Genomic DNA, 16,194 nt, shown 5'->3' with positions numbered 1-16,194 from the left:
GCTAGATGCAGAAAAAATTTAGATTGAATTTGCAACCTGCTGGAGGTTGGTATAAATGGACTAATAAAACAAGTCCCACACACTGCTAGAAGCCCAAATATTTTTTCAGAGCTAGATGCAGAAAAAAATTATATTGAATTTGCAACCTGATGGAGGTTAGTATAGATGGACTAATAGAACAAGTCCCACACACTGCTACAAGCCGAAATATTTTTTCAGAGCTAGATGCAGAAAAAAATTAGATTGAATTTGCAACCTGCTGGAGGTTAGTATAGATGGACTAATAGAACAAGTCCCACACACTGCTAGAAGCCGAAATTTTTTTTCAGAGCTAGATGCAGAAAAAAATTATATTGAATTTGCAACCTGATGGAGGTCAGTATAGATGGACTAATAGAACAAGTCCCACACACTGCTACAAACCGAAGCCCAAATATTTTTTCAGAGCTAGATGCAGATAAAAATTATTTTGAATTTGCAACCTGCTGGAGGTTAGTATAGATGGACTAATAGAACAAGTCCCACACACTGCTAGAAGCCGAAAAAATTTTCAGAGCTAGATGCAGAAAAAATTTAGATTGAATTTGCAACCTGCTGGAGGTTAGTATAGATGGACTAATAGAACAAGTCCCACACACTGCTAGAAGCCCAAATATTTTTTCAGAGCTAGATGCAGAAAAAAATTATATTGAATTTGCAACCTGATGGAGGTTAGTATAGATGGACTAATAGAACAAGTCCCACACACTGCTAGAAGCCAAAATAGTTTTTCAGAGCTAGATGCAGAAAAAAATTATATTGAATTTGCAACCTGATGGAGGTTAGTATAGATGGACTAATAGAACAAGTCCCACACACTGCTACAAGCCGAAATATTTTTTCAGAGCTAGATGCAGAAAAAAATTTGATTGAATTTGCAACCTGCTGGATGTTAGTATAGATGGACTAATAGAACAAGTCCCACACACTGCTAGAAGCCGAAATATTTTTTCAGAGCTAGATGCAGAAAAAAATTATATTGAATTTGCAACCTGATGGAGGTCAGTATAGATGGACTAATAGAACAAGTCCCACACACTGCTACAAACCGAAGCCCAAATATTTTTTCAGAGCTAGATGCAGATAAAAATTATTTTGAATTTGCAACCTGCTGGAGCTTAGTATAGATGGACTAATAGAACAAGTCCCACACACTGCTAGAAGCCGAAAATCTTTTCAGAGCTAGATGCAGAAAAAATTTAGATTGAATTTGCAACCTGCTGGAGGTTAGTATAGATGGACTAATAGAACAAGTCCCACACACTGCTAGAAGCCCAAATATTTTTTCAGTGCTAGATGAAGAAAAAAATTATTTTTAATTTGCAACCTGATGGAGGTCAGTATAGATGGACTAATAGACCAAGTCCCACACACTGCTAGAAGCCGAAATAGTTTTTCAGAGCTAGATGCAGAAAAAAATTATATTGAATTTGCAACCTGATGGAGGTTAGTATAGATGGACTAATAGAAGAAGTCCCACACACTGCTAGAAGCCGAAATATTTTTTCAGAGCTAGATGCAGAAAAAAATTATATTGATTTGCAACCTGATGGAGGTCAGTATAGATGGACTAATAGAACAAGTCCCACACACTGCTACAAACCGAAGCCCAAATATTTTTTCAGAGCTAGATGCAGATAAAAATTATATTGAATTTGCAACCTGATGGAGGTCAGTATAGATGGACTAATAGACCAAGTCCCACACACTGCAAGAAGCCCAAATATTTTTTCAGAGCTAGATGTAGAAAAAAAATATTTTTAATTTGTAACCTGATGGAGGTCAGTATAGATGGACTAATAGACCAAGTCCCACACACTTCTAGAAGCCCAAATATTTTTTCAGAGCTAGATGCAGAAAAAAATTATATTCAATTTGCAACCTGATGGAGATCATTATAGATGGACTAATACAACAAGTCCCACACACTGCTAGAAGCCGAAATTTTTTTTCAGAGCTAGATGCAGAAAAAAATTATATTGAATTTGCAACCTGATGGAGGTCAGTATAGATGGACTAATAGAACAAGTCCCACACACTGCTACAAACCGAAGCCCAAATATTTTTTCAGAGCTAGATGTAGATAAAAATTATTTTGAATTTGCAACCTGCTGGAGGTTAGTATAGATGGACTAATAGAACAAGTCCCACACACTGCTAGAAGCCGAAAATTTTTTCAGAGCTAGATGCAGAAAAAATTTAGATTGAATTTGCAACCTGCTGGAGGTTAGTATAGATGGACTAATAGAACAATTCCCACACACTGTTAGAAGCCCAAATATTTTTTCAGAGCTAGATGCAGAAAAAAATTATATTGAATTTGCAACCTGATGGAGGTTAGTATAGATGGACTAATAGAACAAGTCCCACACACTGCTAGAAGCCGAAATAGTTTTTCAGAGCTAGATGCTGAAAAAAATTATATTGAATTTGCAACCTGATGGAGGTTAGTATAGATGGACTAATAGAACAAGTCCCACACACTGCTACAAGCCGAAATATTTTTTCAGAGCTAGATGCAGAAAAAAAGTAGATTGAATTTGCAACCTGCTGGAGGTTAGTATAGATGGACTAATAGAACAAGTCCCACACACTGCTAGAAGCCGAAATATTTTTTCAGAGCTAGATGCAGAAAAAAATTATATTGAATTTGGAACCTGATGGAGGTCAGTATAGATGGACTAATAGAACAAGTCCCACACACTGCTACAAACCGAAGCCCAAATATTTTTTCAGAGCTAGATGCAGATAAAAATTATTTTGAATTTGCAACCTGCTGGAGCTTAGTATAGATGGACTAATAGAACAAGTCCCACACACTGCTAGAAGCCAAAAATCTTTTCAGAGCTAGATGCAGAAAAAATTTAGATTGAATTTGCAACCTGCTGGAGGTTAGTATAGATGGACTAATAGAACAAGTCCCACACACTGCTAGAAGCCCAAATATTTTTTCAGTGCTAGATGAAGAAAAAAATTATTTTTCATTTGCAACCTGATGGAGGTCAGTATAGATGGACTAATAGACCAAGTCCCACACACTGCTAGAAGCCGAAATAGTTTTTCAGAGCTAGATGCAGAAAAAAATTATATTGAATTTGCAACCTGATGGAGGTTAGTATAGATGGACTAATAGAAGAAGTCCCACACACTGCTAGAAGCCGAAATATTTTTTCAGAGCTAGATGCAGAAAAAAATTATATTGAATTTGCAACCTGATGGAGGTCAGTATAGATGGACTAATAGAACAAGTCCCACACACTGCTACAAACCGAAGCCCAAATATTTTTTCAGAGCTAGATGCAGATAAAAATTATATTGAATTTGCAACCTCATGGAGGTCAGTATAGATGGACTAATAGACCAAGTCCCACACACTGCAAGAAGCCCAAATATTTTTTCAGAGCTAGATGTAGAAAAAAAATATTTTTAATTTGTAACCTGATGGAGGTCAGTATAGATGGACTAATAGACCAAGTCCCACACACTTCTAGAAGCCCAAATATTTTTTCAGAGCTAGATGCAGAAAAAAATTATATTCAATTTGCAACCTGATGGAGGTCATTATAGATGGACTAATACAACTAGTCCCACACACTGCTAGAAGCCGAAATTTTTTTTCAGAGCTAGATGCAGAAAAAAATTATATTGAATTTGCAACCTGATGGAGGTCAGTATAGATGGACTAATAGAACAAGTCCCACACACTGCTACAAACCGAAGCCCAAATATTTTTTCAGAGCTAGATGCAGATAAAAATTATTTTGAATTTGCAACCTGCTGGAGGTTAGTATAGATGCACTAATAGAACAAGTCCCACACACTGCTAGAAGCCGAAAATTTTTTCAGAGCTAGATGCAGAAAATATTTAGATTGAATTTGCAACCTGCTGGAGGTTAGTATAGATGGACTAATAGAACAAGTCCCACACACTGCTAGAAGCCCAAATATTTTTTCAGAGCTAGATGCAGAAAAAAATTATATTGAATTTGCAACCTGATGGAGGTTAGTATAGATGGACTAATAGAACAAGTCCCACACACTGCTAGAAGCCGAAATAGTTTTTCAGAGCTAGATGCAGAAAAAAATTATATTGAATTTGCAACCTGATGGAGGTTAGTATAGATGGACTAATAGAACAAGTCCCACACACTGCTACAAGCCGAAATATTTTTTCAGAGCTAGATGCAGAAAAAGATTAGATAGAATTTGCAACCTGATGGAGGTTAGTATAGATGGACTAATAGAACAAGTCCCACACACTGCTAGAAGCCGAAATATTTTTTCAGAGCTAGATGCAGAAAAAAATTATATTGAATTTGCAACCTGATGGAGGTCAGTATAGATGGACTAATAGAACAAGTCCCACACACTGCTACAAACCGAAGCCCAAATATTTTTTCAGAGCTAGATGCAGATAAAAATTATTTTGAATTTGCAACGTGCTGGAGCTTAGTATAGATGGACTAATAGAACAAGTCCCACACACTGCTAGAAGCCGAAAATCTTTTCAGAGCTAGATGCAGAAAAAATTTAGATTGAATTTGCAACCTGCTGGAGGTTAGTATAGATGGACTAATAGAACAAGTCCCACACACTGCTAGAAGCCCAAATATTTTTTCAGTGCTAGATGAAGAAAAAAATTATTTTTAATTTGCAACCTGATGGAGGTCAGTATAGATGGACTAATAGACCAAGTCCCACACACTGCTAGAAGCCGAAATACTTTTTCAGAGCTAGATGCAGAAAAAAATTATATTGAATTTGCAACCTGATGGAGGTCAGTATAGATGGACTAATAGAACAAGTCCCACACACTGCTACAAACCGAAGCCCAAATATTTTTTCAGAGCTAGATGCAGATAAAAATTATATTGAATTTGCAACCTGATGGAGGTCAGTATAGATGGACTAATAGACCAAGTCCCACACACTGCAAGAAGCCCAAATATTTTTTCAGAGCTAGATGTAGAAAAAAAATATTTATAATTTGTAACCTGATGGAGGTCAGTATAGATGGACTAATAGACCAAGTCCCACACACTTCTAGAAGCCCAAATATTTTTTCAGAGCTAGATGCAGAAAAAAATTATATTCAATTTGCAACCTGATGGAGGTCATTATAGATGGACTAATACAACTAGTCCCACACACTGCTAGATGCCCAAATATTTTTTCAGAGCTAGATGAAGAAAAAAATTATTTTTAATTTGCAACCTGATGGAGGTCAGTATAGATGGACTAATAGACCAAGTCTCACACACTGCCAGAAGCCGAAAATTTTTTCAGAGCTAGATGCAGAAAAAATTTAGATTGAATTTGCAACCTGCTGGAGGTTGATATAAATGGACTAATAAAACAAGTCCCACACACTGCTAGAAGCCCAAATATTTTTTCAGAGCTAGATGCAGAAAAAAATTATATTGAATTTGCAACCTGATGGAGGTTAGTATAGATTTACTAATAGAACAAGTCCCACACACTGCTACAAGCCGAAATATTTTTTCAGAGCTAGATGCAGAAAAAAATTAGATTGAATTTGCAACCTGCTGGAGGTTAGTATAGATGGACTAATAGAACAAGTCCCACACACTGCTAGAAGCCGAAATTTTTTTTCAGAGCTAGATGCAGAAAAAAATTATATTGAATTTGCAACCTGATGGAGGTCAGTATAGATGGACTAATAGAACAAGTCCCACACACTGCTACAAACCGAAGCCCAAATATTTTTTCAGAGCTAGATGCAGATAAAAATTATTTTGAATTTGCAACCTGCTGGAGGTTAGTATAGATGGACTAATAGAACAAGTCCCACACACTGCTAGAAGCCGAAAAATTTTTCAGAGCTAGATGCAGAAAAAATTTAGATTGAATTTGCAACCTGCTGGAGGTTAGTATAGATGGACTAATAGAACAAGTCCCACACACTGCTAGAAGCCCAAATATTTTTTCAGAGCTAGATGCAGAAAAAAATTATATTGAATTTGCAACCTGATGGAGGTTAGTATAGATGGACTAATAGAACAAGTCCCACACACTGCTAGAAGCCGAAATAGTTTTTCAGAGCTAGATGCAGAAAAAAATTATATTGAATTTGCAACCTGATGGAGGTTAGTATAGATGGACTAATAGAACAAGTCCCACACACTGCTACAAGCCGAAATATTTTTTCAGAGCTAGATGCAGAAAAAAATTAGATTGAATTTCCAACCTGCTGGAGGTTAGTATAGATGGACTAATAGAACAAGTCCCACACACTGCTAGAAGCCGAAATATTTTTTCAGAGCTAGATGCAGAAAAAAATTATATTGAATTTGCAACCTGATGGAGGTCAGTATAGATGGACTAATAGAACAAGTCCCACACACTGCTACAAACCGAAGCCCAAATATTTTTTCAGAGCTAGATGCAGATAAAAATTATTTTGAATTTGCAACCTGCTGGAGCTTAGTATAGATGGACTAATAGAACAAGTCCCACACACTGCTAGAAGCCGAAAATCTTTTCAGAGCTAGATGCAGAAAAAATTTAGATTGAATTTGCAACCTGCTGGAGGTTAGTATAGATGGACTAAAAGAACAAGTCCCACACACTGCTAGAAGCCCAAATATTTTTTCAGTGCTAGATGAAGAAAAAAATTATTTTTAATTTGCAACCTGATGGAGGTCAGTATAGATGGACTAATAGACCAAGTCCCACACACTGCTAGAAGCCGAAATAGTTTTTCAGAGCTAGATGCAGAAAAAAATTATATTGAATTTGCAACCTGATGGAGGTTAGTATAGATGGACTAATAGAAGAAGTCCCACACACTGCTAGAAGCCGAAATATTTTTTCAGAGCTAGATGCAGAAAAAAATTATATTGAATTTGCAACCTGATGGAGGTCAGTATAGATGGACTAATAGAACAAGTCCCACACACTGCTACAAACCGAAGCCCAAATATTTTTTCAGAGCTAGATGCAGATAAAAATTATATTGAATTTGCAACCTGATGGAGGTCAGTATAGATGGACTAATAGACCAAGTCCCACACACTGCAAGAAGCCCAAATATTTTTTCAGAGCTAGATGTAGAAAAAAAATATTTTTAATTTGTAATCTGATGGAGGTCAGTATAGATGAACTAATAGACCAAGTCCCACACACTTCTAGAAGCCCAAATATTTTTTCAGAGCTAGATGCAGAAAAAAATTATATTCAATTTGCAACCTGATGGAGGTCATTATAGATGGACTAATACAACTAGTCCCACACACTGCTAGAAGCCGAAATTTTTTTTCAGAGCTAGATGCAGAAAAAAATTATATTGAATTTGCAACCTGATGGAGGTCAGTATAGATGGACTAATAGAACAAGTCCCACACACTGCTACAAACCGAATCCCAAATATTTTTTCAGAGCTAGATGCAGATAAAAATTATTTTGAATTTGCAACCTGCTGGAGGTTAGTATAGATGGACTAATAGAACAAGTCCCACACACTGCTAGAAGCCGAACATTTTTTCAGAGCTAGATGCAGAAAAAATTTAGATTGAATTTGCAACCTGCTGGAGGTTAGTATAGATGGACTAATAGAACAAGTCCCACACACTGCTAGAAGCCCAAATATTTTTTCAGAGCTAGATGCAGAAAAAAATTATATTGAATTTGCAACCTGATGGAGGTTAGTATAGATGGACTAATAGAACAAGTCCCACACACTGCTAGAAGCCGAAATAGTTTTTCAGAGCTAGATGCAGAAAAAAATTATATTGAATTTGCAACCTGATGGAGGTTAGTATAGATGGACTAATAGAACAAGTCCCACACACTGCTACAAGCCGAAATATTTTTTCAGAGCTAGATGCAGAAAAAAATTAAATTGAATTTGCAACCTGCTGGAGGTTAGTATAGATGGACTAATAGAACAAGTCCCACACACTGCTAGAAGCCGAAATATTTTTTCAGAGCTAGATGCAGAAAAAAATTATATTGAATTTGCAACCTGATGGAGGTCAGTATAGATGGACTAAAAGAACAAGTCCCACACACTGCTAGAAGCCGAAAATCTTTTCAGAGCTAGATGCAGAAAAAAATTATATTGAATTTGCAACCTGATGGAGGTCAGTATAGATGGACTAATAGAACAAGTCCCACACACTGCTACAAACCGAAGCCCAAATATTTTTTCAGAGCTAGATGCAGATAAAAATTATTTTGAATTTGCAACCTGCTGGAGGTTAGTATAGATGGACTAATAGAACAAGTCCCACACACTGCTAGAAGCCGAAAATTTTTTCAGAGCTAGATGCAGAAAAAATTTAGATTGAATTTGCAACCTGCTGGAGGTTAGTATAGATGGACTAATAGAACAAGTCCCACACACTGCTAGAAGCCCAAATATTTTTTCAGAGCTAGATGCAGAAAAAAATTATATTGAATTTGCAACCTGATGGAGGTTAGTATAGATGGACTAATAGAACAAGTCCCACACACTGCTAGAAGCCGAAATAGTTTTTCAGAGCTAGATGCAGAAAAAAATTATATTGAATTTGCAACCTGATGGAGGTTAGTATAGATGGACTAATAGAACAAGTCCCACACACTGCTACAAGCCGAAATATTTTTTCAGAGCTAGATGCAGAAAAAAATTATATTGAATTTGCAACCTGATGGAGGTCAGTATAGATGGACTAATAGAACAAGTCCCACACACTGCTACAAACCGAAGCCCAAATATTTTTTCAGAGCTAGATGCAGATAAAAATTATTTTGAATTTGCAACCTGCTGGAGCTTAGTATAGATGGACTAATAGAACAAGTCCCACACACTGCTAGAAGCCGAAAATCTTTTCAGAGCTAGATGCAGAAAAAATTTAGATTGAATTTGCAACCTGCTGGAGGTTAGTATAGATGGACTAATAGAACAAGTCCCACACACTGCTAGAAGCCCAAATATTTTTTCAGTGCTAGATGAAGAAAAAAATTATTTTTAATTTGCAACCTGATGGAGGTCAGTATAGATGGACTAATAGACCAAGTCCCACACACTGCTAGAAGCCGAAATACTTTTTCAGAGCTAGATGCAGAAAAAAATTATATTGAATTTGCAAACTGATTGAGGTCAGTATAGATGGACTAATAGAACAAGTCCCACACACTGCTACAAACTGAAGCCCAAATATTTTTTCAGAGCTAGATGCAGAAAAAAATTATATTCAATTTGCAACCTGATGGAGGTCAGTATAGATGGACTAATAGACCAAGTCTCACACACTGCCAGAAGCCGAAAATTTTTTCAGAGCTAGATGCAGAAAAAATTTAGATTGAATTTGCAACCTGCTGGAGGTTGGTATAAATGGACTAATAAAACAAGTCCCACACACTGCTAGAAGCCCAAATATTTTTTCAGAGCTAGATGCAGAAAAAAATTATATTGAATTTGCAACCTGATGGAGGTTAGTATAGATGGACTAATAGAACAAGTCCCACACACTGCTACAAGCCGAAATATTTTTTCAGAGCTAGATGCAGAAAAAAATTAGATTGAATTTGCAACCTGCTAGAGGTTAGTATAGATGGACTAATAGAACAAGACCCACACACTGCTAGAAGCCCAAATATTTTTTCAGAGCTAGATGAAGAAAAAAATTATTTTTAATTTGCAACCTGATGGAGGTCAGTATAGATGGACTAATAGACCAAATCCCACACACTGCTAGAAGCCGAAATAGTTTTTCAGAGCTAGATGCAGAAAAAAATTATATTGAATTTGCAACCTGATGGAGGTTAGTATAGATGGACTAATAGAACAAGTCCCACACACTGTACAAGCCGAAATATTTTTTCACAGCTAGATGCAGAAAAAAATTAGATTGAATTTGCAACCTGCTGGAGGTTAGTATAGATGGACTAATAGAACAAGTCCCACACACTGCTAGAAGCCGAAATATTTTTTCAGAGCTAGATGCAAAAAAAAATTATATTGAATTTGCAACCTGATGGAGGTCAGTATAGATGGACTAATAGAACAAGTCCCACACACTGCTACAAACCGAAGCCCAAATATTTTTTCAGAGCTAGATGCAGAAAAAAATTAGATTGAATTTGCAACCTGCTGGAGGTTAGTATAGATGGACTAATAGAACAAGTCCCACACACTGATAGAAGCCCAAATATTTTTTCAGAGCTAGATGCAGAAAAAAATTATATTGAATTTGCAACCTGATGGAGGTTAGTATAGATGGACAAATAGAACAAATCCCACACACTGCTAGAAGCCGAAATAGTTTTTCAGAGCTAGATGCAGAAAAAAATTATATTGAATTTGCAACCTGATGGAGGTTAGTATAGATGGACTAATAGAACAAGTCCCACACACTGCTACAAGCCGAAATATTTTTTCAGAGCTAGATGCAGATAAAAATTAGATTGAATTTGCAACCTGCTGGAGGTTAGTATAGATGGACTAATAGAACAAGTCCCACACACTGCTAGAAGCTGAAATATTTTTTCAGAGCTAGATGCAGAAAAAAATTATATTGAATTTGCAACCTGATGGAGGTCAGTATAGATGGACTAATAGAACAAGTCCCACACACTGCTACAAACCGAAGCCCAAATATTTTTTCAGAGCTAGATGCAGATAAAAATTATTTTGAATTTGCAACCTGCTGGAGGTTAGTAGAGATGGACTAATAGAACAAGTCCCACACACTGCTAGAAGCCCAAATATTTTTTCAGAGCTAGATGCAGAAAAAAATTATATTGAATTTGCAACCTTATGGAGGTTAGTATAGATGGACTAATAGAACAAGTCCCACACACTGCTAGAAGCCGAAATAGTTTTTCAGAGCTAGATGCAGAAAAAAATTATATTGAATTTGCAACCTGATGGAGGTTAGTATAGATGGACTAATAGAACAAGTCCCACACACTGCTACAAGCCGAAATATTTTTTCAGAGCTAGATGCAGAAAAAAATTAGATTGAATTTGCAACCTGCTGGAGGTTAGTATAGATGGACTAATAGAACAAGTCCCACACACTGCTAGAAGCCGAAATATTTTTTCAGAGCTAGATGCAGAAAAAAATTATATTGAATTTGCAACCTGATGGAGGTCAGTATAGATGGACTAATAGAACAAGTCCCACACACTGCTACAAACCGAAGCCCAAATATTTTTTCAGAGCTAGATGCAGATAAAAATTATTTTGAATTTGCAACCTGCTGGAGATTAGTATAGATGGACTAATAGAACAAGTCTCACACACTGCTAGAAGCCGAAAATCTTTTCCGAGCTAGATGCAGAAAAAATTTAGATTGAATTTGCAACCTGCTGGAGGTTAGTATAGATGGACTAATAGAACAAGTCCCACACACTGCTAGAAGCCCAAATATTTTTTCAGTGCTAGATTAAGAAAAAAATTATTTTTAATTTGCAACCTGATGGAGGTCAGTATAGATGGACTAATAGACCAAGTCCCACACACTGCTAGAAGCCGAAATAGTTTTTCAGAGCTAGATGCAGAAAAAAATTATATTGAATTTGCAACCTGATGGAGGTTAGTATAGATGGACTAATAGAAGAAGTCCCACACACTGCTACAAACCGAAGCCCAAATATTTTTTCAGAGCTAGATGCAGAAAAAAATTAGATTGAACTTGCAACCTGCTGGAGGTTAGTATATATGGACTAATAGAACAAGTCCCACACACTGCTAGAAGCCCAAATATTTTTTCAGAGCAAGATGCAGAAAAAAATTATATTGAATTTGCAACCTGATGGAGGTTAGTATAGATGGACAAATAGAACAAGTCCCACACACTGCTAGAAGCCGAAATAGTTTTTCAGAGCTAGATGCAGAAAAAAATTATATTGAATTTGAAACCTGATGGAGGTTAGTATAGATGGACTAATAGAACAAGTCCCACACACTGCTACAAGCCGAAATATTTTTTCAGAGCTAGATGCAGATAAAAATTAGATTGAATTTGCAACCTGCTGGAGGTTCGTATAGATGGACTAATAGAACAAGTCCCACACACTGCTAGAAGCCGAAATATTTTTTCAGAGCTAGATGCAGAAAAAAATTATATTGAATTTGCAACCTGATGGAGGTTAGTATAGATGGACTAATAGAACAAGTCCCACACACTGCTACAAGCCGAAATATTTTTTCAGAGCTAGATGCAGAAAAAAATTAGATTGAATTTGCAACCTGCTGGAGGTTAGTATAGATGGACTAATAGAACAAGTCCCACACACTGCTAGAAGCCGAAATTTTTTTTCAGAGCTAGATGCAGAAAAAAATTATATTGAATTTGCAACCTGATGGAGGTCAGTATAGATGGACTAATAGAACAAGTCCCACACACTGCTACAAACCGAAGCCCAAATATTTTTTCAGAGCTAGATGCAGATAAAAATTATTTTGAATTTGCAACCTGCTGGTGCTTAGTATAGATGGACTAATAGAACAAGTCCCACACACTGCTAGAAGCCAAAAAATTTTTCAGAGCTAGATGCAGAAAAAATTTAGATTGAATTTGCAACCTGCTGGAGGTTAGTATAGATGGACTAATAGAACAAGTCCCACACACTGCTAGAAGCCCAAATATTTTTTCAGAGCTAGATGAAGAAAAAAATTATTTTTAATTTGCAACCTGATGGAGGTCAGTATAGATGGACTAATAGACCAAGTCCCACACACTGCTAGAAGCCGAAATAGTTTTTCAGAGCTAGATGCAGAAAAAAATTATATTGAATTTGCAACCTGATGGAGGTTAGTATAGATGGACTAATAGAACAAGTCCCACATACTGCTAGAAGCCGAAATATTTTTTCAGAGCTAGATGCAGAAAAAAATTAGATTGAATTTGCAACCTGCTGGAGATAAGTATAGATGGACTAATAGAACAAGTCCCACATACTGCTAGAAGCCGAAATATTTTTTCAGAGCTAGATGCAGAAAAAAATTATATTGAATTTGCAACCTGATGGAGGTCAGTATAGATGGACAAATAGAACAAGTCCCACACACTGCTACAAACCGAAGCCCAAATATTTTTTCAGAGCTAGATGCAGATAAAAATTATATTGAATTTGCAACCTGATGGAGGTCAGTATAAATGGACTAATAGAACAAGTCCCACACACTGCTAGAAGCCAAAATTTTTTTCAGAGCTAGATGCAGAAAAAATTTAGATTGAATTTGCAACCTGCTGGAGGTTAGTATAGATGGACTAATAGAACAAGTCCCACACACTGCTAGAAGCCCAAATATTTTTTCAGAGCTAGATGTAGAAAAAAAATATTTTTAATTTGTAACCTGATGGAGGTCAGTATAGATGGACTAATAGACCAAGTCCCACACACTACTAGAAGCCCAAATATTTTTTCAGAGCTAGATGCAGAAAAAAATTATATTCAATTTGCAACCTGATGGAGGTCATTATAGATGGACTAATAGAACTAGTCCCACACACTGCTAGAAGCCCAAATATTTTTTCAGAGCTAGATGAAGAAAAAAATTATTTTGAATTTGCAACCTGATGGAGGTCAGTGTAGATGGACTAATAGACCAAGTCCCACACACTGCTAGAAGCCGAAAAATTTTTCAGAGCTAGATGCAGAAAAAATTTAGATTGAATTTGCAACCTGCTGGAGGTTAGTATAAATGGACTAATAAAACAAGTCCCACACACTGCTAGAAGCCCAAATATTTTTTCAGAGCTAGATGCAGAAAAAAATTATATTGAATTTGCAACCTGATGGAGGTTAGTATAGATGGACTAATAGAACAAGTCCCACACACTGCTAGAAGCCGAAATAGTTTTTCAGAGCTAGATGCAGAAAAAAATTGTATTGAATTTGCAACCTGATGGAGGTTAGTATAGATGGACTAATAGAACAAGTCCCACACACTGCTACAAGCTGAAATATTTTTTCAGAGCTAGATGCAGAAAAAAATTAGATTGAATTTGCAACCTGCTGGAGGTTAGTATAGATGGACTAATAGAAAAAGTCCCACACACTGCTAGAAGCCGAAATTTTTTTTTCAGAGCTAGATGCAGAAAAAAATTATATTGAATTTTCAACCTGATGGAGGTCAGTATAGATGGACTAATAGAACAAGTCCCACACACTGCTACAAACCGAAGCCCAGATATTTTTTCAGAGCTAGATGCAGATAAAAATTATTTTGAATTTGCAACCTGCTGGTGCTTAGAATAGATGGACTAATAGAACAAGTCCCACACACTGCTAGAAGCCGAAAATTTTTTCAGAGCTAGATGCAGAAAAAATTTAGATTGAATTTGCAACCTGCTGGAGGTTAGTATAGATGGACTAATAGAACAAGTCCCACACACTGCTAGAAGCCCAAATATTTTTTCAGAGCTAGATGAAGAAAAAAATTATTTTTAATTTGCAACCTGATGGAGGTCAGTATAGATGGACTAATAGACCAAATCCCACACACTGCTAGAAGCCGAAATAGTTTTTCAGAGCTAGATGCAGAAAAAAATTATATTGAATTTGCAACCTGATGGAGGTTAGTATAGATGGTCTAATAGAACAAGTCCCACACACTGTACAAGCCGAAATATTTTTTCACAGCTAGATGCAGAAAAAAATTAGATTGAATTTGCAACCTGCTGGAGGTTAGTATAGATGGACTAATAGAACAAGTCCCACACACTGCTAGAAGCCGAAATATTTTTTCAGAGCTAGATGCAAAAAAAAATTATATTGAATTTGCAACCTGATGGAGGTCAGTATAGATGGACTAATAGAACATGTCCCACACACTGCTACAAACCGAAGCCCAAATATTTTTTCAGAGCTAGATGCAGAAAAAAATTAGATTGAATTTGCAACCTGCTGGAGGTTAGTATAGATGGACTAATAGAACAAGTCCCACACACTGCTAGAAGCCCAAATATTTTTTCAGAGCTAGATGCAGAAAAAAATTATATTGAATTTGCAACCTGATGGAGGTTAGTATAGATGGACAAATAGAACAAATCCCACACACTGCTAGAAGCCGAAATAGTTTTTCAGAGCTAGATGCAGAAAAAAATTATATTGAATTTGCAACCTGATGGAGGTTAGTATAGATGGACTAATAGAACAAGTCCCACACACTGCTACAAGCCGAAATATTTTTTCAGAGCTAGATGCAGATAAAAATTAGATTGAATTTGCAACCTGCTGGAGGTTAGTATAGATGGACTAATAGAACAAGTCCCACACACTGCTAGAAGCTGAAATATTTTTTCAGAGCTAGATGAGGAAAAAAATTATATTGAATTTGCAACCTGATGGAGGTCAGTATAGATGGACTAATAGAACAAGTCCCACACACTGCTACAAACCGAAGCCCAAATATTTTTTCAGAGCTAGATGCAGATAAAAATTATTTTGAATTTGCAACCTGCTGGAGGTTAGTAGAGATGGACTAATAGAACAAGTCCCACACACTGCTAGAAGCCCAAATATTTTTTCAGAGCTAGATGCAGAAAAAAATTATATTGAATTTGCAACCTGATGGAGGTTAGTATAGATGGACTAATAGAACAAGTCCCACACACTGCTAGAAGCCGAAATAATTTTTCAGAGCTAGATGCAGAAAAAAATTATATTGAATTTGCAACCTGATGGAGGTTAGTATAGATGGACTAATAGAACAAGTCCCACACACTGCTACAAGCCGAAATATTTTTTCAGAGCTAGATGCAGAAAAAAATTAGATTGAATTTGCAACCTGCTGGAGGTTAGTATAGATGGACTAATAGAACAAGTCCCACACACTGCTAGAAGCCGAAATATTTTTTCAGAGCTAGATGCAGAAAAAAATTATATTGAATTTGCAACCTGATGGAGGTCAGTATAGATGGACTAATAGAACAAGTCCCACACACTGCTACAAACCGAAGCCCAAATATTTTTTCACAGCTAGATGCAGATAAAAATTATTTTGAATTTGCAACCTGCTGGAGATTAGTATAGATGGACTAATAGAACAAGTCTCACACACTGCTAGAAGCCGAAAATCTTTTCAGAGCTAGATGCAGAAAAAATTTAGATTGAATTTGCAACCTGCTGGAGGTTAGTATAGATGGACTAATAGAACAAGTCCCACACACTGCTAGAAGCCCAAATATTTTTTCAGT

This window comes from Phyllobates terribilis, unplaced genomic scaffold (assembly GCF_046119375.1).
Source record: "Phyllobates terribilis strain yellow unplaced genomic scaffold, ASM4611937v1 Scaffold_12__6_contigs__length_324123572, whole genome shotgun sequence".
Classification (NCBI taxonomy): Eukaryota; Metazoa; Chordata; class Amphibia; order Anura; family Dendrobatidae; genus Phyllobates; species Phyllobates terribilis.
The sequence above is the reverse complement of the archived record's forward strand: the minus strand, read 5'-3'. Positions refer to the sequence as shown.